General features: G+C 45.1%; 1 long non-coding RNA gene across 2 annotated transcripts in view; it reads right to left on the reverse strand.

Moving 5' to 3' along the window:
* Nucleotides 1-497: 497 nt before the first annotated feature.
* Nucleotides 498-23045, reverse strand: part of LOC137865549 (uncharacterized) — a 53633-nt gene continuing 31085 nt past the window's right edge. For both annotated transcript variants that reach the window (XR_011101992.1, XR_011101993.1), the window contains 3 exons: nucleotides 12028-12224; nucleotides 7537-7697; nucleotides 498-4404 (listed from right to left, as the gene is read on the reverse strand). This is a non-coding gene — a long non-coding RNA (uncharacterized lncRNA). The remainder of the gene's footprint in view (nucleotides 4405-7536; nucleotides 7698-12027; nucleotides 12225-23045) is intronic.

Below are 23045 nucleotides of genomic sequence, written 5' to 3' on the forward strand. Positions count from 1 at the left end.
TAAATTAACTCTCCAACCATGTACATAATCAGACAGGAAACGTTATAAGCTCAAGCCAGCAGTTTCAGTAACAAGATTTTGACAAAATTCCCATACATCATCCCCAGGCTCAGGCGGTGAAGTTCTGCTTGAATGTCTCAAAATGGAGCCATGGGGGAGCATCATGTTCACCAAAGCCCTCGCAGTTCGTGGGCTGTGAGCTGTAAGGAACAGACACCACTGAGCCAAGTGCAGGAGGGAAATAACACCTCCGAATTCACTGCTAATTGTCAGAAGCATTTCACAACACACCCCTAGGCCCTAGCATCAGCACAGAGCGGGGGCTGGGTTGGCCACGGATCAGGGCTCTGATGGGAAGATGACCCTGGTGTCATTTGCCACTAAAGCTGTAAGAGGAACAAGGCAGAAAAGTGCCCAGTCTCAAGCTCTTCCCTAGTAAACATCCCACAATTTGAGACGTTCCGGGCCAGATTTGAATTTACAAAAGCCTGTGAAAACCCACCAGAAAAAATGAGTGCTGTAAACAGATAAATAATCAGCCTCAGCAATTTTCAAGCTGGGGGGAAGAAGAAAAAAAACAACCCTCAGTGGAAAGTTTTCACAGCTCTTCTGTTCCTTGGTTCTCCACCTGTCAAACAAGAGGACGTGCAATGCTTCTGGGTTATCTTTTAAAAACGCATCATGACCACAAAGCACAGAGAAGCACAGCTAGGAAGCAGTGAATCTGGATCCCACACGAGGGTGGTGAAGGACCCCAGAAAAACAGGGAGAAACTCTGCATGGCCCATGCCCAAGAAACGAGCAAAGCAAAATTTCTTGCCTGAGAGTCCCAGACCCTTGCTGGGCGCCAGGAGCAGGTGCTGACTTTGGGGTCCTGCAATTCCTGGCTGGGGCTGGAGCTTCCACCCTCACCTAAAGCAGGTTGGGTGCCAGGTGACAACAGGCCCTGGGATGGAGAAAGGACAATCAGCACATGGTACCAGCATTAAAACCACAGCAAGGGTGAGAGGAGGCGGGATGCACCCAGGAAAGCTGAGGAAATCCTGAGGTGATGGGAGACACCTGCAGCCCTCTGGTACACTCCAGGAGGATGGGTTGTTTTCTCACAGCAGCAGCAACACAGAACAAACAAAATAAAACTAAATTGAACTAAAATAAAATAAAATATTTGGGGGTTTTACTAGTTGAGAGGAAATATACTCTCTTTTGCTTCAGCAGCCTATGGAGAAACATGCAGCTTTTGTCAGTATGCCCGAGGAACATGAAAGGCTTTCAAAATCAACATATCATTTCCCATAGCAGCCCATCACGGGGGCATGGACCACCAAGAAGCCTTCACAGCCACAACAGGCATTTCGGAGGATGTTCTGTCTCTCAGATGGCTCCCCAGGCTGCCTGCTCGGGCTACAGGCTGCTGGCTGGGGTCATCTCAGCAATGGCAACCCCACGGCTGGTGGCTGCGAGAGGAACGAGCCTGCGGCAGCCTCCCGGGAGCTGGATGTTCATCCTAACTCATCTCATCTCATCTCATCCTGCCTGCCAGCCACCCAGGGGCTGTGGGGCAGGGGGACCAGGGGACAAAGCCCTGCACACTTGTGGGTCAGGAGTTCATGGGTCTGTGCCTGTAGGTGGCAATTAGGAACACAAAGCAGCAGTCCTGGGGCTTGTAAACGTACTGCTGGGCACTACCAGCCATTCCTCTTTTTTCAGCTTTTTATAGCATATAAAGGGAATGTTACCTGGATTCCCTCTCAGAGCGTGGCCATGCACCTCCCTGAGAAACTGTAACTGGACATTAACCAACATGTCAAGGTCAAAATAGCATCCAGCATCTGCAATACAGGCATTTCCCCAAATCACCCAAATACTCTTGTACTTCTTTGTTGAGACAAAAGGGTTTTTTTTCGTGCTATGGATTTTACTGGTTTTTAATGGTAGTGGCATAGGATCAGATTTGGCTTTTGCTCCCAGATTTGTAGTTTGTTCCTGTGAATCAGCAAGGCTCAGAGCACGAGCAGTGAGGACACTACTGCAGGACATTGCTCTAGCAGGTTTCAGAGCAAACACCCAGTGTGACCTCAGGGCTCTCGTGCAATTCACAGGTCAGAGGCTGTCCCAGGTGTTCCTGGGGATCGAGCCACCATGCACAGGGCCAGAGACCCTGGCGTCAGCCTGGCCAAGCCAACCAGCTTCATCAAAACCTCCACCTTCTCCAGCCCTACCTGAATTTGGCCTGGAATTATTCATTAACCAGCTGACAGCTTTGTCTCTGAGGCCAGGGGCAGCACGCTGGAAATTTGCAACTTGCCTGTAATGAGTTTGGCAAACGAGGTAATTGCGTGCCCATCCTGCAGGTTCCATTCGTCTGTGCCTGTCCACGGCAGGCTGATCCTGCCTCTGTCCTTCGATGTGGCCGCACGCCAGCACCATTCATCTCTCGCTGTCCTGTGGGCTGCAGAGGCCAGGTTTTTAATGGACGAAGCGCGAAGAGATTCAATAGGTGCCTGGTGGAGGGAGCGGAGCCGCTGCTCTGAGCATCCTGAAGGATGAGTGAACATTACCGGCCCCATAAATGACTGTCTGTCTGAGGTCAAAGGATGGAGAGGCGTGAGATCACCATGACAGGTACATTGAGAGAGGGGAAAAAATCATTAACATGATATACATTTAATCCTAAAATATTCTTAGTCTCTTAAATAAGGACCTGGGAAGGTGGTCTCCCCTGCCCTGAGGGCAGAGCTTGGCAGGGTTCAGGTTTGTTCTTCTGCAGGAAGACTCAAATGGCAGAAAGATGGAGGTGGCCAGAACACACAATTCTTCATTAAATCCTGATGAATTAATGAGTTACTGAAACCATTAACATAGATCAGCCTGGAAATGCTACTTGGACAGGCAAGGATGTGCTTTCAGAGTGCTTACATTTAAATTTCTTTTTTTTTTGCATCTGGGATTTGTGATCAGAGTTTTATTGCCATAAACAGATTCTTTTTGGGTTTGTTTTTTAATCTATTCCCCTTGGCTTCTACTCATACCAGCAAGACAGCATGCATATCAACCAAAGTTTTACTTTGAACATCAAGATTTCAAGATTTCAGGAACTTCTGCAGTGGGGGTGTACCAACAAGAAAACAACTTTAAAATGAATAAATAAATAAATAAATAATAAAACAAGTTGAAAAAAAAAATCCAGGTGGTTGGGGTTAACCTGATTTCACCTGAACTTTCCCCACATGGAGAATACTCTTCAAAAGTCAAACACAGAGCCCTATTTCGTATTCTCTACAGTAACCTTTAGAGTTCAAAACGTTCATCTGTTCACCCCCCCCCCCACATCCCCTCACAGTGGCGTTTGCAAATGACACAAACATTTGACTGTGATCTGTGCTCTCCCTAATGCAGCCCAGCCTGTGCCCGCGCCTTGTAACAATTTTCTCTGGAGCAAGTTCAAGCGCAATTTGCTCATGCTGGTATCTATCTGTCATCGGATGTGTCAGCCGAATCGCTCTCAGCTCGGGCGGAGAGGAAGGAGACAAAAGGTCACCTTCCACATACGGTGTGTTCTCCAGGAGGCAGGAAGGAGAAGGGGGAAAACTGAGTTTTCATCTACCTGACAGGAATTGTATATTTTTTTTCCCCTTTCCCTTTGCATTTCATCCCACACTCGCAGCACGGCTCAGCGCTCATCTGAGAGCAGATGGAGATATTCGGAGGAGAGGAAAATGTACCAGAGCCATCGGAAAGCCAGGAGGTTGGTGTGAATGGTGGCCCCAAAGGTTGCCGTGCGTTTCCTTAGAGGAAGGATGGCTCATCAGCCTTTGAACCCTGACAGCACCGTGGCTCCCCGCAGCACGCCGTGTCCTGGAGCTCTGTCTGGTTGGCACAGCCGAGGTGCTTCCAGGAGCCGTGGGTTCGTGCCCCAGCTGAAGTCACTCTGTGCCACTTGGGAGCTTGTCCTCCCGGGGGAGATGCAAGCAAGGAAGATGACTTCAAGTGCAGCTCTGCACTGCAAAGAGGTTAATGAACAACAACACCTCCCTATGCCTTGCACTCACTCTTAACTGCATCCCATTATTCTGCCCAGTGCTTGCAAGCACCTGGGGATCTGTCAGCCCGTCCCAGGCTGGCACTGCATCTGTTGAATGTGCCAAGAGGAGATGTGCTCCCTGGGGAGAGGAGGACTTGACCTGTGCTAGACACTTAGCTCGGGTATGGCAGCTTTTGGGGAGCCGAAGCTCTCAAAAAGAGCAATTGGATTTCCAAAGCACTACAAAATTCCACTCCCACCGAGGACCAACACTGACATTGGGTGAGGGCTTGTCGTGCTCCAAGAAAGCCATGGTCCAAGGCCCATCCCAGCTCATCTTGGTGGTTAGCCAGATCCAGCTGCTTAGGAAGAGGTTTGGGCTGGAAAACATAACACAGGGAAACGTGGTGTTGGTGCTGTGCCACCACTGCCTGCACAGCATCCAGCCTCTGTCCCATCACGCACAGGGCTGAAATGCTCTGGCTTGGGTGTGAGACAGGAAAGTGGCTGGAGGGAGGAGAGACACCAGAGCACCCACCTCTATTGGAAAAGAAAAAAAATAAAAAAATCCTACCCTTACTGTGGATAGAACTGGAAGGATTTGGGGTTCCTTAAATCCTTGAAGTTAATTTTCTTAGCATTTCTGTATCTGACACCAGCCGAAAAGAATTCTGGGGGGAAAAAAAATATAAATGGTACTTTTAGTGCTCGGTGAGAGGAGATGTATGATCTCCAGCAGTCAGTCAGCGAGAACTCAAGACTTACAGGAGGGTAAGGAATAGAAGAGCCTGGAGATTTATTTCCCATTAGAGAGTGGCAGATGGGGAGGAAGGGGCCACGGAGAATAAATTGATGTGGAACCAGAGCCAAACTGAGAAAAGGCAAAAATCAAACCAAGACAGGCTGAAAGTTTTCCAGTCAAGTGTTCCCCTGCCACCCCCAAAGAAAAAAAGGAGCTTTCTACAAAATGGCATGTTTCAGGGACAGCCCCCACTTTTCACAAAATTGTTATTATTTTTCATTTTGCATGGACTAACCAGACCAAAACTGATTAACACCACCAGAAAAAGAAGCCAGGTTGCAGCAGACTTATTTCCATTGAAAACGTGGTTGAAAGCAAAGCCTCATGTGCAACTCTTCCATCAATAAAACCTAATATTCCAACCATTCTTAAGGTTGAAGTGAAAAAGAGATTTAAGGAAAAACATTCTCAGGGAAAGCCTGTTAGATGCTATTGACAGCAAATCTGCAGAAACTTTTACCAATCTGGCTGCTGTTGTTACCTGTCAATCTCCCAGAGTCACCACATGAAGGATTACACTGTCTTCAAAAACAGCCAGCTGCATACGATGGGGACAGGCTTCTACATCAGAAGATGCCTTTTTTTTTTTTCCTTCCCCCCCAGCCATATCTCCTTAACTAATAAAAGGTTTTGCCTCTCCCTGCAAGTCTTGTCTTACTGTAACAGCCCTCACTAGCTACCCACATCCAAAATAACCCATCCTATTTCGGAGCATGGCAGAGGGCTGTGACACACTGAGCAGGTGAACCAGGCGTGCAGAGGAATGCCTTTCAGCAGGGCCGTGCACAGAAGAGGAAGATTTCCTTTAACAGGAGGGCAGGCTGATGGGGCAGACCCACCCCATGCCTAGGTTTATTCTGCTGTGCCCCAAACTGCGCTCCCCAAGCATCTCATCCTTATTTATTGCATCCCTGATGATCCTAGTTGCCCAATGAGGTATTTTAGGGGTCACTAAAATAGGAAAATACAGGCAAACACCCACAAAACTGAAATTTAGTAATGTAAATTGGGAGAAGAGAACAATTTATTTTTATTATTATTATTATTTTACATGGTAGCTGTTTCCAGCACACCCAGCAATGGGTGCAAAGTGGTCATTTTGCAGCACGTGTCAGTGTGCAGAGACCTGGGCACTGGTTTTTAGCAGCAGCAGGGGCTGTGATGAGGCTGGTTTGTAACAACCAGGTTAGGGTAATGCAGTAATGAAACCACCAATCTACCTTTTTACCATGCAGCCAAACTACGCCCCTTTTAGTCCTTCAAGCACACATCTTGCAAATGTAAACTTTTCACACTAAAAGAGAGAAAATTATCCTTGTGCTTTAGCAGACAAATGATTCAGATAGCCCTAGGCAACAAAGAGCTGAGCCGATAAAGAACAATGGTGTTTGACTGCCTTTGGAAAAGTATTTGCTGTGTGTTTTTGTGTTTTTTGTTGCCTTTTTTTTTCCACATGTAACATTGTTTTAAGCTACAAAGACACAGAGGTTAATTGCAGTTCACCGAGAAGGTGTTACTGTATTATTTCTTTCCAGCATGCCTTTCTCTCCTTTTCTAGGGGTGTAGGGGCCAACCGAGAGATGAACTGGCTATGAAAGCCTCGATCCATCCTCTTTAAGCCAAAAAAAAAAAGGAACCAAAAAAGCTCACAGACAGGACGTGAAACACAACAGGGTGCAATCCTGGCATGAGCCAATCCGGGAAAAGCCCCTGCTGGTTTCCATAGGCTTGTATAGGATTCCCCTTTCAGTACTCAAACATCCAGACAGGCCCAGAAAACTTTATCAGGAGGGATTATGTTCACACCACCACGCTAAGAGATTGGGTAGGGGCACAGGTCCTGCCAACAGCACGGCACTGACATGGAAGGGGCTGCAGCCTTCTGATCTCCTCTGCTAACTACAAGAGCAGGTAAAGGGCCTTTGCTTTTCACCTCCTGCTTAAGCAGGATTTCTGACATTTCCTTCAGAAAGAGGAAAGCATCACAAAAGAACCCTGTCTCATGAAGATGGCATTTTTTAATGAGTGCTTCTAAACAAACTGATGAGATAGGAGAGAGAGAGTGATCTCTTGTACCCTGCCCATGAGAGCTCACCTTTACTCCCGTCTGTCACAGCCTCCACAAGCTGCTGCAATGTCCAGGGACAAACCTCATCCAGGACCGTGACAAATCAGCCCTGGGGTGCAACAAGATGAACTGTCCTCCTGCTAAGCACAGTGGCTGGCCCTCAGCGCTCCCTTCCAGCTCCGTAAATCAGCCAGCCCCAGCAGCAGGCTGCCCCAACCCCTCCAGCCCTCACCGCCCTGCCCTCCTCTTCCAAAGCCATTTATCCAGAGAGGGCAAAGAGAGGGCCCAGCACAGCAATGAGTAATGCCCAGCTGATCCCCAGAGGGGAAAGCAAATCACCTGCCAGGGAAACAGAGCCCTATACTTCCCTGACCCAGGCTGTGAGGGTTTAAGGGAGAGGTTGCTCATCCCAGTAAAAACAAGCACTTTCCTCATCGGGGCTCACAGAGGGCAGCTCCTCCCATCTGACAGCCGTGCTAGTGCCGTTTGTCACGGCGTTGGGTGCACCAGAGACCCATGGCAGTGCCAAAGGGATTAACCCAAGCACAAGAAAATTTAGTGCGACTCACGTCCTAACCTTTCTGGGTGTTAAATGCTGAAGTCATCGGTTGGTTTTCATCATCGTGACCAGGCAAAACTTACCTTGACTTTCCCCAAGTAGTCATCTCCTATTTGGTGTCCAGGCACAAAAGCGTGTGGTCCTCACTGCGACGACTGCCCAGTGTGCAGGTGGGATATGGCCCCAAATGCTGCATACACCTTCAGCAGAAACCACTCTGCAATTCCAGCCCAGAAAGCAGGTTCTGAGAGTAGCAAACAAGCAACAGGGAACAGCTTAATAAATGGAAAATACAGCACATGAGATATTTGCCGCTCAAAACAATAAGAATGAAGTAGAGGAAATATCTGTTAAAATCAAGAATACTTCAGTTTTTCCCTCCTCAAATGTATATGTTTTAATTATGTATTTTTAGCGCTTTAATCTTCCAACATTACCAGATAATTTGTAAGTTCCAACACCTTTACGTACTTTTTAAGTCATATTTGCTCTTTTACTGACAATTAATATCTCATTCAGTTAATATTCTCACATTCACCAAATACATATAAAATTTTTCATTGTTGCAAAAAATGTTCTTTTAATGGTCTCTAAAGTTCTGCTGCAGGCAATGCTTTGCAGGTGTACATGGGAGCTGGGAAACCATTACAAAGAGCAGAACTGCCAGTGCTCTTCCCCTTCAGAAGAAAAGAGGACTCCAGCACTCCATCTGCTGTATGCCTTGTCTTCTTTAGGAGGAAGGATGTTGCACAAAAATAGCTGGTTAGTGAGTCAAACTGTATTATGAGTTTTGTCCGTATGAATTTTGTTAGGTTGCCCCTCTGTAAGGAAAACTCAAAATCTCATGGCCACTGTGCAGGAGCACTGCAGGAGCTCCCTCCAGCACCCAGCCCTTGGGGTAACTTCTCTCTTGGAGAAGTTCATGGGCTTTTTGTGACAGGCAGTGTCCCCTGACATACTCCTGCATAAAAAAAATGTGGAGGCTGATGTGAAACTTCTTGCTCTTTCCCTGCAGGTTCATCCTTCTGTAAGGGCTGATTTTTAGGACTTTTACACATTTGAGGGTGTGAGCAGAGTGTCTCTGTGGCACAATTTTCCAAAGCAGAACTGCAAAAGCTAGCTGAGGCTGAGCTGCAGAAGGAATTCGGGTTTGAGCATGCCAGCAAGGGGCAGAAGTATCTCAGAAAAGGAGCTACACCCAGAAATGACCCAGGGCTTTCTGTACATTAAAGGAAAAAAGAAAAAAAAAAAAAAAGAAAGAGAAATAAAGGTGGGGGTCATGGGGTAAAATATCACAAGGAAGGACAGTATTTTAACCATACAAATGCCAAAAATAGTGTAAGTAAATAGTTTCTAGTTTAGCAGCTTCGGAGCTAGGAGCACTTACTGGTATAGAGGGAGCCTGGTATTCAGCTTTATTATCAGGGTGCAGTGCCATCAGAGCCCATTATGCAGCTTTCATATTCTTATTTAAGAAAAGAGGCCAGACTGAGCTCAGTTCCTTTATGAAATGCAGCTTAATGCACATTTGACTAAATATCCCAGCTCACTGCCAGTCAGCAGCTTCAGAGATGTTTCTGAGAAAGGCTCTTCAATCATCCTTTGCTTCAATTTTCCTTACTCGAGGAAGGAAGGCAAAGCAATGAGATTGAGGGGTCTTCACAAAGGCAAAATTACAGGGTCTTGCCATGGAAGAACGATAACTAGCAAGTCAAGATACCCACAGTAGACAATGGGTCTGATAGTTTTGCTGCTGGACTGCATCTTACCTTAATGGAAGCAAGGTGAGTTGTCAGCTGTAGGTGAGATGAATGGAAAGGTGAAACCATGTGTGCTGCAGAGATGAATGTTTCACATCAAAAGTTCATTTCAAGCACAGGTTAGTACTGGCTGGAGGGTGATGTAGTGGCAAAATCCTTTACTTGTCCTAATTTTATGGCTAGATCCGTGTAAGAATGAGGACCATTTTGAGAAGCATCGCCACAAATAGGTTTATTTTTTGTGTGTTTTTTTTTTTCTTGAGGCTTAAATCTTGACATATTCAATCAATTCTACTGTTCCTGTTGCATTGTGGATTAGTTAATTGCAGAAGCAAAAATGTGTGCCTGATTTATTATGTATAGAGCTTTGGAAAATTACAAAAAGCAGAAACCTAGACAAGCCATCCAACTCCTCACTAATGGCCTTTAGCAACAAGGAAATGAAACTAACTGTAGTAAAAATGCAAATAAAAAAACAACATATGAATTCAGACCTCTGACTTCATTACAGAATCATTAAGAAATACTTGAATTCAGGCAGCCAGAAGTTTAAAACCAAAACAGGAGAACAAAGCCCAGTCTTTCACATCTGTAGCCCTATCAGCAAGGAAATCTTGCCAAATTCCTAGCCACTTACATGGCCATTTATACCTCCCATCACCCTGTTTGGGCTCCAGTAGCCTCTGACAATGGTTTAGAGTGTGAATCTCCAGAAGCTAGAGGTTAGTCCTGCTTGGGAGACAGGAGGATTTTCTCCTGAGCTCTCTTCAGTGATGAGAGCATGTAATTGTCAAGACCTGTTGAAACTGAACAAAATTTAAACTGGATTGTTTGACCAAATTTATTCTGGATAAAACATAACTTGAAGAGTTTGACTGTGCTATGAGCTGGTTTTGAGGACTCCGTTAGAGAGCCATCAGCTCACGACAACTCGTGGCTTTCAGAGACTGAACCAGTGACACAGGAGAGGCCTCCATGCAGCTACCTAATGTCAAAGCCCCTTCGTGGTGGTGAAGCATCTGACAGTGCAGTAAGCCTAAATTTATTGCTGGGAAAATGGAGCTCAAACATAAACACAGCTTTCACTCACTGCATGGGCATGTGTGAGCGTATGAATCAAAATTTCTACACTGCTCTTTGCCAATTAATACCTCCAGATAAAGCACACTAGGGAGCGACTTAAAATTTCACAGATTTTGTGTGCTCTCCTGCCCTGATAGGCTTCTGAGCACTTTACTGCTGTTTTAGATGTCCAAATATTTGCCTGGATAAATAGATTTAGAATAGTTTGAATAAGCTGCACTTTCCCATAGGAAGCTGGGTGAGTCACATCAGAAAAAATATATCTTGGAAGAGATCTACAGCACAACTACAGACAGGAAAATGAAAGCAGCAGTTGGCACTGACTTATTCAGCAAGGGTAGAAATGTAGGTAGCCTATGGATTCAAAGAAAACTTACCGAATTATGCATTTTCACAAGCTTCATTTTTATGAAAACAGTTTGTTTCATAAAATAATTAAATGTGGGATTTTATTTTATTTTTTAAATATGAAATTTGTACTTTACATATAGGGGAATTCTGCCATGCTGGAAACGCCCCCTGGAAACATGACAAATATCTGAGATGCAACAAAACCACTCTTCCATTACTCTGCTCCTACCACAAGAAAGCAAAGGACCAAAGAATCACATGCACCATATAAGAGGGCTGAGTTATAATTTTGTACCTCTTGAGACACAGAGTGAGAGCCCTCCTATACTTCGGAAATCCAAATAGAGATCTAGCAGGTTACAGAGATCAATTGCATGCATAGAATTAGGGAAGCAAAAGTGATATTCCCACCATTAAATATAGGTTGGAGACTTAATAAGGCACAAAGTGAAGGAAATGAGAAGCTTTTAAATTGAAGTTATTATGCGCTGTAACAACTGCCAGAAATTATATGCTAATGTCATTCTCCTGCTTTTATTCCTCTCCGGTTCAGCAACAACCCACTCCCCAAAATCTCTTCCTACATCTGCAACTGCTGCTGTCTCACAGATTTTACACCGCTCTCTTTTGACAGAGACTGTCCCCCATTAAAATGCAACAGCCTCCCCTAAAGCACTCCAGACCCAACAACTTCACCATGGATCCAGCAACCTCTCCCACTGCAATATCCCAGCATTAAGCCTCCTGGGATTTCTCCATGCCCGTGCCTCAGTGAGGATCATAATCTGAGATTTCTTTCCTTTCAGAGGTAAACCTGATGCTAGAAGGAGCCAAAGAGGGATTCAGGCTTTCTTAACTTTGCCTTTAATTTTCTATATACAAGAAATAATAAAAGTCAATTAACATTATTGCTTTTCCCCTCCTTTCCTGATTTGCTTTGCTTAAAAGTAAACAACAGTCCAACATTTGCTGAGCAGAAACTTGCCGCGTGACAACTTCCATCAGAGTCCTGCCTCCAGGAGCACAAAGAAGAATAAAAGAAAGAAACTTCCTTTCCTCCTGGTCTTTAGATTCTGGCTCCACATTACATGTGCATTGCCCAGTCTACCTTGTTACATGCACCCCTATGCCTCCATTTAAACAGGAATTATTTTCAGTGTTTTCCCACCTATGTGGGGGCTCCAAGCCTGCGATCTTCTTGTGTTCCATCCAAGGAGCAGTTTGATGAGCAGCCAAGGACAGGATGCTGCTGTGGGATCCTCCAGCAGCTCTGGCCCTGGTGGGCAGCCCCTGTGTTGTCCCCAGGCACTGAGCAGCGTGGCAGTGGTGCTACTGAATGTAGAAAATTAGAAAAAAATACTGTAAAGCTGCCCCGCGTACAAGCACACTGTGCTCTCCTCAGCCACCACGTCCCACATCCTCTCTGCAGCCATAGGTAATTCTGGTTCTGCTCTCTCTATGACTTGCTGATGTTCTCCAGTCTCCATGGGCACAGGCATCCAAAATCAGACTGTGGCAGAGGTTCAATCACATCAATAGTAATAAGCATAAAAATGGTGTTATATGAGGTGAAAAACCTGTGGAGAGAGAAAAAAAATTACACAAAGATTTACAGGGGAACACAAGACAGAGGTGAAAAGCAGAGAGCCACAAGTTCTCAGGCAATTATGGGTGACTTTCCTGGCAATCACGACTTGCAAATCAAGTCCACCTCCTGCCCTGGTGGCTGATTGCCAGGAACAAGTTAATTAACCATCACTAACAAACGCACGTCTAGTCTAGACTTTAACAACTCCACCGATGCTGGCCCCACCGCCTCTTGGCAGCTTCCCCTGCCCGACCTCCTGCAATTGCCCAGGAGCCAAATTCATCCTTGGGGAAAGTCTTTTTCTTTAGCTTGGACCGGGGATGAGAGCAGCCCAGATAGTGTGCCCTGGCATTTTCCTCATATCCTAAAGGAAATCATCAAATCTTTCCCTTTTTTTTTTTTTTTTTTCCTCTCTCTATTTTTTATTTATCTGAACTTCCCCCATTATGATCAGTCTTTTCATCTTCTTCCAATCACCTTCACGCCAAAGGCTTTCGGAGAGCATCTTTCCTCTTTCAGCTGATATTTGCAAGCATTTATTTTACGTGTTGCTCACTGAACTTTTTCCAGTTCATGTGCCTTATTTTAAAACCACTATTCGCAAAATAGCCTAATTCTCCAAACGGTGCTGAGCTGAGTGGAATAATTACCTTACTTGTTTTAGGCCTCTGCTGGAGTCCAAAATTATACACTTGGAAAATTATGATTGTTTTATCTTCTTATTTTTTTTAGTTTGAAAAGATGTGTGAAAGACAGGTTTTTATAAAGGACATAAAACCAGCCAAAACTATAATTACAACAGACAGAACAGAATTCAGAGAAAAGATGATTTTATGATTAAGGCATTGGACTAGAAATTTAGAAATTTAAATTCCCTTTGTAGCTCTGCCAAAACCTCTCTCTATAACCTTTGCTGAGTGACTTAATCCCCTCATGCCTCAAACAAAATTCTTTGGAACTTCCCTGTTTTATGCTAGCTGCTGTGAAAACACATTCATTCACACTTGTGAGATGTTCAAATACCAATAATCAGAAAACCACAAGGACCAGGACAGTTACAGTCATCTGGCTGCATTTAATCATCTCTTGTCAAAAGCATATGCATCTTTAATCACGAGCACATGGGATACAGCAGCATCGCTCTTGAGAAACAAACTCTATGCTAACAGAAAAAGCAAGAGCAAAAATTCCTGATCCTAACAGAAAATACGTTGCAAAGCAGGGCAGAAAATTTCTAAATGTACATCTGAAGCTTAGCATCCCCACACCACCTTCCCCCAAAACGTAGAACAGCTTAGGTGTCTTACAACAGACCAGAAATACCAATTCACGTTTCACTGGAGATATGCAAACTCGAGAGCAATTACAGCAGCTCCCAGACTTGCATCATGATACTGAGGGGGGAAAAAAAAAAAAGGAAAAAAAGCACAAAAGAAATGCTACTAAAGGTATGCAAGATGGTTTCCAAATGACTTTAAAAACAGGATGCCAGAAGTGGGGCATTAAATGCGTATGTTTCCAGGCTGTGATGAGGACACCAAACTTTCAGAGTGAATTCTATTTAAAACCTCTTAAACTGGGGAGAGACTGAAATGAGAACACGACTGAAATGAGAACATGACTGAAACGAGAACACAGGACCATGCGGGCACAGGGACGATGCCCAGGCGCTCCCCAGCCCGGGCACGGTGAGCATGTGGGGGACTCGTCTCCTCTTTTCCTCCTGGAGCACCAAGGGACGCTGCTATGTCAACCGATCCCCCCCTGCCTTTTTTCATCGCTTTAATAAATTAAGCTGAGCAACAATAGAGATGAGAGAAAGCAGGACAATGTGGTAAATGTAGCAGAAAGAAATTTGAATTGTAATGAGGAGAGCTAATCAGGAAAAGAATGGACTATAGAAGAAGCACTAATGAGTTTCTAAATAAATTCAAAAGGTTAATATTGTTCTATCTAACAAATACGAGAAGAATCCTAATGTGAAATGAAAGGCCACACTCCAATGTCCCCGTGTTGCAGCCACATCCACCCACCCGCCGGCCACCGCAGCCTCCTGATCAGTCTTGGCCTCTTTTGCCTCTATAGGTTAAGAACCCAAACCAAAGTCCAACAGGTCAATGTTTGGACTCTCTTTGACTTGCAGGCTTTGCGTCAAGGCTTTTGCAGCAGGTTTATGTTAGCTTTAAGGAACCTGTACACAAAGTGTGGTTTGCAAACCACGAGTGGTAGGTGTGTGTCTGGGGGACGGACAGGGCCATTTTCAAGCACCTTTGTTAGCACGTGGATTGCCGGGGTGAGTAAAAGGCTGATACAGGTGCCCCAAGGAAAGGGCAAGTAAATACAAAAGTTTATAAAAATTAAAAGCTGGAAGGGGTTTTTTTGTTTGTTTGTTTGTTTCATTTGTTTTGGTTTTTAATTTATGTGATGCCAGTAATCCAAAATATAAGCTAAGACTTTCTGTCTATATAATCAAAAGTGAAAATATTCAGTCTTTTTTGCACTGTATTACAAAACAAGGTAAAAATTGTATGCCAGCCAAAATATGATATTTTTTAGGTGAGGAAAGCAGCCTCTTTCAAGAAAAAATAAAATAAAATCCAATTCCCAGCAAAGTAATAGACTTGCAGTCTTTTCATAAGAATAGATCTGCTCAACTATTTTCTTGCTTGAAGGAAGGAAATGGTGCCATTATAATATTTTACCCTGAATATAAAAAACCTGCCGTGACATCATTCTTCAGGGAGAAATCCACTAATATTTGTGTACATGGCCGTCCATCTATCTTGTGAACCACAAACAGAACAGGGGGGAAGAGCCGAGGCGGGCAGCACATTCATCTCCTCCTGCTCCCATGACGCCAGGGGATGAGTTAGGTGCAGTCCCACAGCCACGTCACCTTGTTATGATCAAGCCATCCCTGTAGGAACGCATCGATCTACACACATCACCAAGGGCATGGTCACACGGATCCCTCCACTCCTATCACTTATGGGAAATGAAGGAAATTAAGATACGTACGTTTTTTCTTTTGGGTCTGTGAATCATCCTACAGCTGGTGTAGCACTCCCACGCCAGTGCTGACCAATCGATGGATTATTCATGGGAATTTGCAAAACACTGCTCAGCCACTTGCCTGCCATGAATAATTTTGTTCGACATATAGGTTAAATACATTGGCTTTCCTCTCCTCTTTCTCCTCGCAGAGACAGTGAGCATCTGCCCCAGTAGACAGACATTTAATAGAGGCTTTGGCACAGATCAAGGCAAAGACTGAATGGAAAACCCTCAGACCCAAGAGACCAGAAGGGTGGGAAATTCATGGAGACAGAGACTGGACAGCCAGGACGTTAACTGCTTGCAAGCAACCCTTTGTAAGCCAGCAAGAGACGTGCACTTACCCTCTCATCACTTACAGGGAGCTCACCAGAGCTCCTCAATGTTTCCAGCCCAAAGTCCAAGCAAAATAAAATGGAAAGCAGCGGAGCAACTCGCCCTCCTGAGCCCAGGGTGGAAGAGTCACCAGCTGGATGTTTCTGGCACTGCTCTGTAAATGGTTAAATGCAAAACTCTTCATGAAACAAGGGGCACTGCAATGAAATTGCTAACTGTGAATAAACAAGACAGTTGCACAGCTCATCATAACCCTAATGATCCTCTCTAAATCATGCAGCCCCATCACCTAGATCTATTGGCCACATTAGCAGACTGCTGAGTGCAGGAAATATGGAGAGGATCATTTTTAAATGGTTTTACGTGCCGCGCTCATTGGGAACCCTTTGAGATGGAGTCTAAAGCAGATGGTAAAACAGGAAAATTATTCACATTAATTCTTCAGCAACCTAAAATAAATTCAAAAATAAATGAAATAATGAAAGCCTCATTCAGTCATGGTTTTGTAGCAGTCATAAAAGCCCCACCAGGAAGAATCCAGAGCGGTTCCACTCTTTGCCACAAACCTGCTGCTAGTTAATTGGCTTCAAAGCCACAGGAATATTAATATCCCGTAAAAAAATATATGATCTTCTCCATTCTTTGGCTATTGTTCAATTGCCTAATGAAAGAACAAACAAGCTGAAATATCAAATAAACCTTGCTGTATACAGTGTGCACTGTATCCATTTCAATTTTGCTTCACATAGATTTCCTACAGAGCGACATCTTTTGCTTTGAGCTTCTCATCCACTCTGGAAATTGTTACGGTGAGAGATAATTACTGCTCCCCCATTTTACAGACAGGGAAACTGAGGCACTGCTTTTATCCAGAGGGGGAACAGCAAAGTCAGGACTACACCCCACATTTAAGCCAATCCTAATACTGAGTCTTTCTGCTCATCTTGCAGGAATGGCTCCACCAGGACCAGCTTTATCAAACCTTTAAAGTAACCCCCTCCCCCGAGCTGAACGAACTGTGGCCCCTGCCAAATAATTCAACAACTCCTTTGAAGTTGTCCCTCACCCAGATGAGCCGGAGGACTTGAGGAACATGCCACAAAGGAACCCCACTCCCACAGCAGTGAGTTACACAAAATCTTACAGACAATCTTAAAAACAAATAGCAAAAAAAAACATTGCAGTATTGATGTTTCTATGTGACAGCAGTACAAAACTCTGTGAAACCACTGAAACAAGTGATACTAAAATACTAAAAATGTGGAAGTTCACTTTAAAAATCACTATCACCAAACTTACTTAGTATTAAGCAAAGGTCCAAGCACAACATGGGCCATCCACAGCTGACTATTATAGGAACATCGTGCAAGCTGTTCTGTTATTTAATTTCTAACACAGAGTAATTTAAACGCATATCAGCAAGGTGATGTACCTGCCTTGCTAATTGTGGTCAAGGGCATTTACCAATATTTGCTAAATGGAAATCTGCAGTTCTTGTTCCTGACACAGTGCAGCCCCATTGCTTTCTAACTATTTTACTTCCTATTCATTTTTGGCCTGAGGAGTAAAACCTACAAAGGCTTACAACCTCTTGTAGCTCTCATCTGCATTCCTCTAAGTTCTGCCCATGGTGCCTGACACTATTTTAATTTTATCCTCTTCTCTGTAGCGCACTAAGGTGTGCAAAATGAGTTCAGCTCACACAGCGAGAGCTGCCGTCAGTGATGAGCTGCTTCTGTAGGGTTTCTCATGTCAGGTTAGCGCTGGGGTAAGCAGCCAGCTGTTTTGATGAATGAACATATGTGGATGCACATCGGCTGGATGGAGTGCACTGCCTCATTTTCCAGTGTCCAGCAACCATGAGACAAAAGTTACCAACTCTAGCACCATCAATTGGGGTGAAGGACAAGTGGAGAGCTGGTGGGTAAGAATTAAGGGGTGGTGGGCTGGTATGGGAGCCATGGTGGTGGGGGTCTACTGCAGGTCTCCAGATCAGGAGGAGGAAGTCGGTGAGGCCTTCTACGAGCAGCTGCTAGGAGCCTCACGATCACGAGTGCTGGTCCTCATGGGGGATTTTAATTACCCAGACATCTGCTGGGTAAGCATCTCAGCCAGGCACAAGCAGTCCAAATGGTTCCTACAATGCGTTGAGGACAATTTTCTGATGCAGGTGGTGGAGGAGCCGACGAGGCGGGGGGTGCTCCTGGATCTCGTTCTTACCAACAGGGATGGCCTTGTTGGGGATGTGAAGGTTGGGGACAGCTTGGGATGCAGCGACCATGAGATGGTGGAGTTCCAGATGGAACTAGGCAAAGGAAGTAAGGCTAAAAGCAGGATTGCTACCCTGGACTTTCAAAGAGCCAACTTCGACCTCTTCTGGGACCTGCTTGAGAGTATCTCATGGGATAGGCTGCTAGAAGGCAAGGGTGCTTGTGAGAGCTGGGCTACATTTAAGTAGCACTTCTACTATGACATCCTACTAGCAAAGCTGAGAAAGTGTGGGATAGATGAGTGGATGGCAAGGTGGGTTGAGAACTGGTTGACTGGCCGAGCTCAGAGGGTGGTGATCGGCAGAGCAGAGTCTGGCTGGGGGCCTGTGACTAGCGGTGTTCCCAAGGGGTCAGTGCTGGGTCCAGTCCTGTTCAACATCTTCATCAACGACTTTGATGAGGGAATAGCGTCTGCCCTCAGCAAGTACGCTGATGGCACAAAGCTGGGAGGAGTGGCTGACATGCCAGAAGGCTGTGCTGCCATTCAGTGGGACCTGGACCGGCTGGAGAGATGGGCAGTAAGAAACTAAATGAGATTTAATAAGAGCAAGTGTAGAGTCCTGCACCTGGGAAGGAACAACCCGAAGTATCAGTACAGGCTAGGGGATGATCTGCTGGAGAGGAGCTCTGAGGAGAAGGACCTGGGGGTCCTGGTGGACAACAGGTTGGCCATGAGCCAGCACTGTGTCCTTGTGGCCAAGAAGGCCAATGGGATCCTGGTGTGCATTAAAAGGAGCATGGCCAGCAGGTCAAGGGAGGTGATCCTCCCCCTCTACTCTGCCCTGGTCAGGCCTCACCTGGAGTACTGTGTCCAGTTCTGGGCTCCCCAGTACAAGAAAGGCAGGGTTCTCCTGGAAAGACTCCAGCAGAGGGCCACAAAGATGATACGGGGCCTGGAGCATCTTCCCTATGAAGAAAGGCTGAGAGACCTGGGTCTGTTCAGCCTGGAGAAGAGAAGACTGAGAGGCTGGGAGCAGGCTCTGGGAGTAGCTCCCTCACCTCCAACCTCTCCCAGTACTCAAATGTTCATAAAATCCTTCTTTCCTTTTTGGAACATCCCCTGTGGCTGAGGCTCCCCTGTCCTGCTCCTGGAACAGTGGAAATGGGAGAAAGTTTCTCTGTGCTGCTTCTGTCTCCACTCAGCATCAGCTGAAAGCTTGGAACCCTGGAAAATGCACAGCTTGGTAAAGGTCGTGCTCTGAATGCAGATTATTCATGGATATGAATTTATCTGATGAATTATTCTAAACATATAATTCAGCTGGCTGTACTGAGCACGTATAGGATGCGTCTCTGCAGCTACCCTAAATACAAAGCAAGACATTAAATAAGGACAGTCACTTGCATGAAAGCATAATGTTTTATTTGCCCCAAATATGGCAATTCTTTAATTTTCGCACTGTATACTAACTAGAAATACAACCCGAGCAAGATGCATTTACCTGTAGCTGATTACTAGGTAGCTTGTTGCAACTGATACCCTCAGTTTTTAGACCCTGATTCAGTGCTTGATTAGGTTCTCACCTAATTCTATCACATGGTAACTTTGAATTGCTTACAAACATTTATGACTCTGGTGTGTTGGCAATCTCCTCATCTTGCTCGTGCTTTTTGCCTAGCGGGTATATTCATTAACAGGTTTGTCATAAAATGCATCATTCCTCCCCATTTCTTCTAAATAAATACCAAGAGGCAATAAAGAACAGTCTATTTCAGTCTCTACCCCAACCTCTTGTTTTCTGGCCTTTGGTTTAGTGGATTCAGACAATAAAATGAAAATAAAACAACTTTGAATTCCCAAGGTTCCCTGCAAAACCAGGAGATCTGGGGCAACATGTGCCAGGATGCAAAGCTTCCTCTGAAGCCCATCACCTTGGCTCCATGCAAAGCCCACCAGGCTGAGCCCCAGGGGATACAGGTACACACGGGGACCCCTTTTCATTTAATGCAACCTCTTTTCTTAAGCTTCACCAGATCTGCTATTACTGCTATACAACTCATCATTTTAAAAATGACAACTCTTTCATTTTCTCCCATGAAGGCAGGCTGAGGGAGTTAGGATTGTTCAGCCTGGAGAAGAGAAGGCTCCAGGGACACCTTACAGTGGCTTTCCAAAGCGTAAAGGGAGCCTGCAGGAAAGCTGGGGAGGCTCTTTGTCAGGGAGTGCAGTGACAGGATGGGGAGTAATGGCTTTTATGGCTTTTAAATTAGAAGGGGGCAATTTAGTTTAAACATTAGATATTTTTTACTCTGAGGGTGGTGGCACTGGCACAGGCTGCCCAGAGAGGTGTTCAATGCCAGGTTGGTCAGGGCTTTGAGCATCCTTGTGTCCTGGATGGTGTCCCTGACAATGGCAGAGGGGTTGGAATTATATGATCTTTAAGGTCCTTTCCAACCAAACTGTACTGTGGTTCTGTGATTAAAAAGGCTGTTTTCTGTCACTGTGATCTCTCAGAGTACAAGCTCCCATGTGGCAGGACCACAGGCATCATTTTCCATAGGATCTGGGAAGGTTAGAAACGATTTACTCTGCCTGTTGTAGGTAGGTCTCGTCGGAGCTAATCTAATTATACAGGAATTATGGGAATCATCCCCAAGGAGGAAGGCACCAGGCCTTGGGCCAAGAGGAATAAACTCCAACTCACTCAAGCAAGAAGGCTCAAAGATACAGACCTGGAACTGAAGCATGCAATTCCTATTCAGGGGTGCACTTCCATGTGGTTAATTATACTGACTTTGCTCAGTCAGGTAAATGGAATCACAGACTTAAAGCTGAGCACACACTTCAATGTCTTTACAGGCTTGGACAGTACAAACTTTTCAGCTTGGGTCCATCTTGGAAATTAGCAGCCTCGAGGAGCCGTCTCTTCCTTCACAAATTATAAAAATGTCCAAAGGCTTTGAGCCACGTGTGGTGTTTTTTCCTCCTGTGGTGTTTTGCCGTGACAGAAGAGAAAGAAAAGACAAAGAAAACTGGAAATCTATCTCAGAAACAAGCATAACTTTTCAAATCTCCTGAAAAGTTCAAGATCATTGTTGTTTCAGGACAAATATTCAATTTAATTTTTATCTTATCCAAACTCCAAATCTCTTTTGTCATCAGTTATTTTCCAAGGCACTGAACAAGAGAGCCCTGCGCTCACATTCAAGAGGCACGGCAGCAGCACGGAGCGCTTCTGCTCGCCTCCTGCAGAGATAAGCCCCGGCCAGACTGCAAGCAGCTTCCAGACTTTGGGGAGGGTCAAATCCAGAACAAGTCATGGTGAAATCCCCAAACTCTGAAAATAACAGCAACATCTAAACAGTATAAGGGACTTGTATCTCACTTCACCATCTCATCCTGTCACCTACAAAACTGCTTCTCCATTTACTCCATTGACAGGGTAACCAACACAAGCAGGACTTAACCCAGTCGTTCTTCTTGGCCGCCAGTAGAAGTTTAATGCAAACGTCCCTTTGAAAAATGCACATCTATTAAATGGAAAGTGATCAGAAGAATCACTTTCATAAGTTTTCTTGATTTAAAAAAGGAGAGAAAGGTATATTTAAAGTTCAACTAAAAATACATACAGTTGGACAAACTGTTTTAAAAAGATCGCAGAAAAATATTAACTTGCTCAAGTAAACAAAAATAATTGACTGGTTAGCAAAAGCATCCAGATTGTCACACAATTTCCTGCAAGAAAAAAATTGTTTCCTGTACACTTTACCAATTCAAATACTGTCATCATATTTCATAATCCCTTATTGAAAGCACTTTTCCCATTCATAAGTAAATTTTTTTTCTGCCTTCAAAACTGTTTGTTTTGTTTTCCCCGATGAGCATTCTGCATGTTAATTTTCCATTCATCTCCTGCATGGTCCAAGGACAAAATGGACTCAGTGGACTTCGCGAATGAAGAGAAAGAAAAGCATAACCCTATTCCTCCTTTATTAAGCCCAAAGCACAACCTTCTCAGCTTCATCAGTTCTACTGCCAGTCCTTCAAAATGCGGGAGGCCTGGCCTTATGCGGACACCAAATGTGGATTAAGGACCTCAGACACTCCAGAGGACAGCCAGGACTTTGTGGCACAACCACACACCTCCAGCTTTCCATGGGGACCTCAGAATGACAAGCCGGGCAGATTTTTGGATGACACGGGACTTGGAACAGAACATCAGCTATGGCAGTGCAGGTAGGTCCACCAGCACTGTCAGGCTTAATACTCAGCAGGACATGTTATGCCAGTGAGCGTACAAGTGGGAAATAAAAGATAAACTGATAAGAAAAAACTGCTTCAGACAGCATCTTTATCCGACCAGCAGAAAATCAGCAGCTCAGCAATGGGCTCTGGTTTACTTGTGAGAGCCGGGCAGCCCGCACCCGGGGGGATTTAATAACAATACAGCGAGCAAGGCATAAGCACAGGCGCCTCCAGCACAGGCACTTTCAGCTTTGCTTTAATATAGGGAAAGGGAAGGAGGAAGGAAACAAATGCAATAGGAAAGAGCTGAGCAACAGAACAAAACGGCGGCACGGTGACAGGAAACAATTTATAACTTACTCAAGAGCCTTTTCCAAGTCATCTGTTCTGCTGCGCCAACAGCAGCGGAGGTTTGTTCAGCTATATTGTACACAGACACACAAGCACACACATATTCAAAGCTGTTTGTAACCACCTCTCTCATCCTGAGCTGCGGGATGGTTTCATCGAGCCACATCTGCTCTGATTTGTTGCTGTGCTTAGTGCTGAACAGGAAAAAAAACAGATTATTATGACCAGCTGAAGGGGGAAACGCAGAGTTCTGTGCAAACTTCTCTAACAATAAAGGAACGTGAGCTGGGATCCATGACTTGTGCAATATGCTGAAGTCAGAAATAATAATGCCAAAGAGCATCACAAAGATACTTTTCACCATCACCTGTTCTCTACCAACTTGCAAGGAAGAGGCTGGTGCTTCGGCTCAATAACCCCAACCACCGGGGCTCCATCGAGGTGAACCCCAGTGCTGTCCTCCCTCGGATCCTCATATAAACCCCAGCACTTCAACATGGGACTTGTTCGTTCGAGTGTCCCCTTGATCTCGTTAGGCACAGTGGCTTAGGTAGGGACAAGGAGACTCTCGGAAGCCTTGCAAAGCCTTCTAACCACATTTGGCATCCTGTGC

The sequence above is a fragment of the Anas acuta genome, chromosome 16 (assembly GCF_963932015.1).
Source record: "Anas acuta chromosome 16, bAnaAcu1.1, whole genome shotgun sequence".
NCBI lineage: Eukaryota > Metazoa > Chordata > Aves > Anseriformes > Anatidae > Anas > Anas acuta.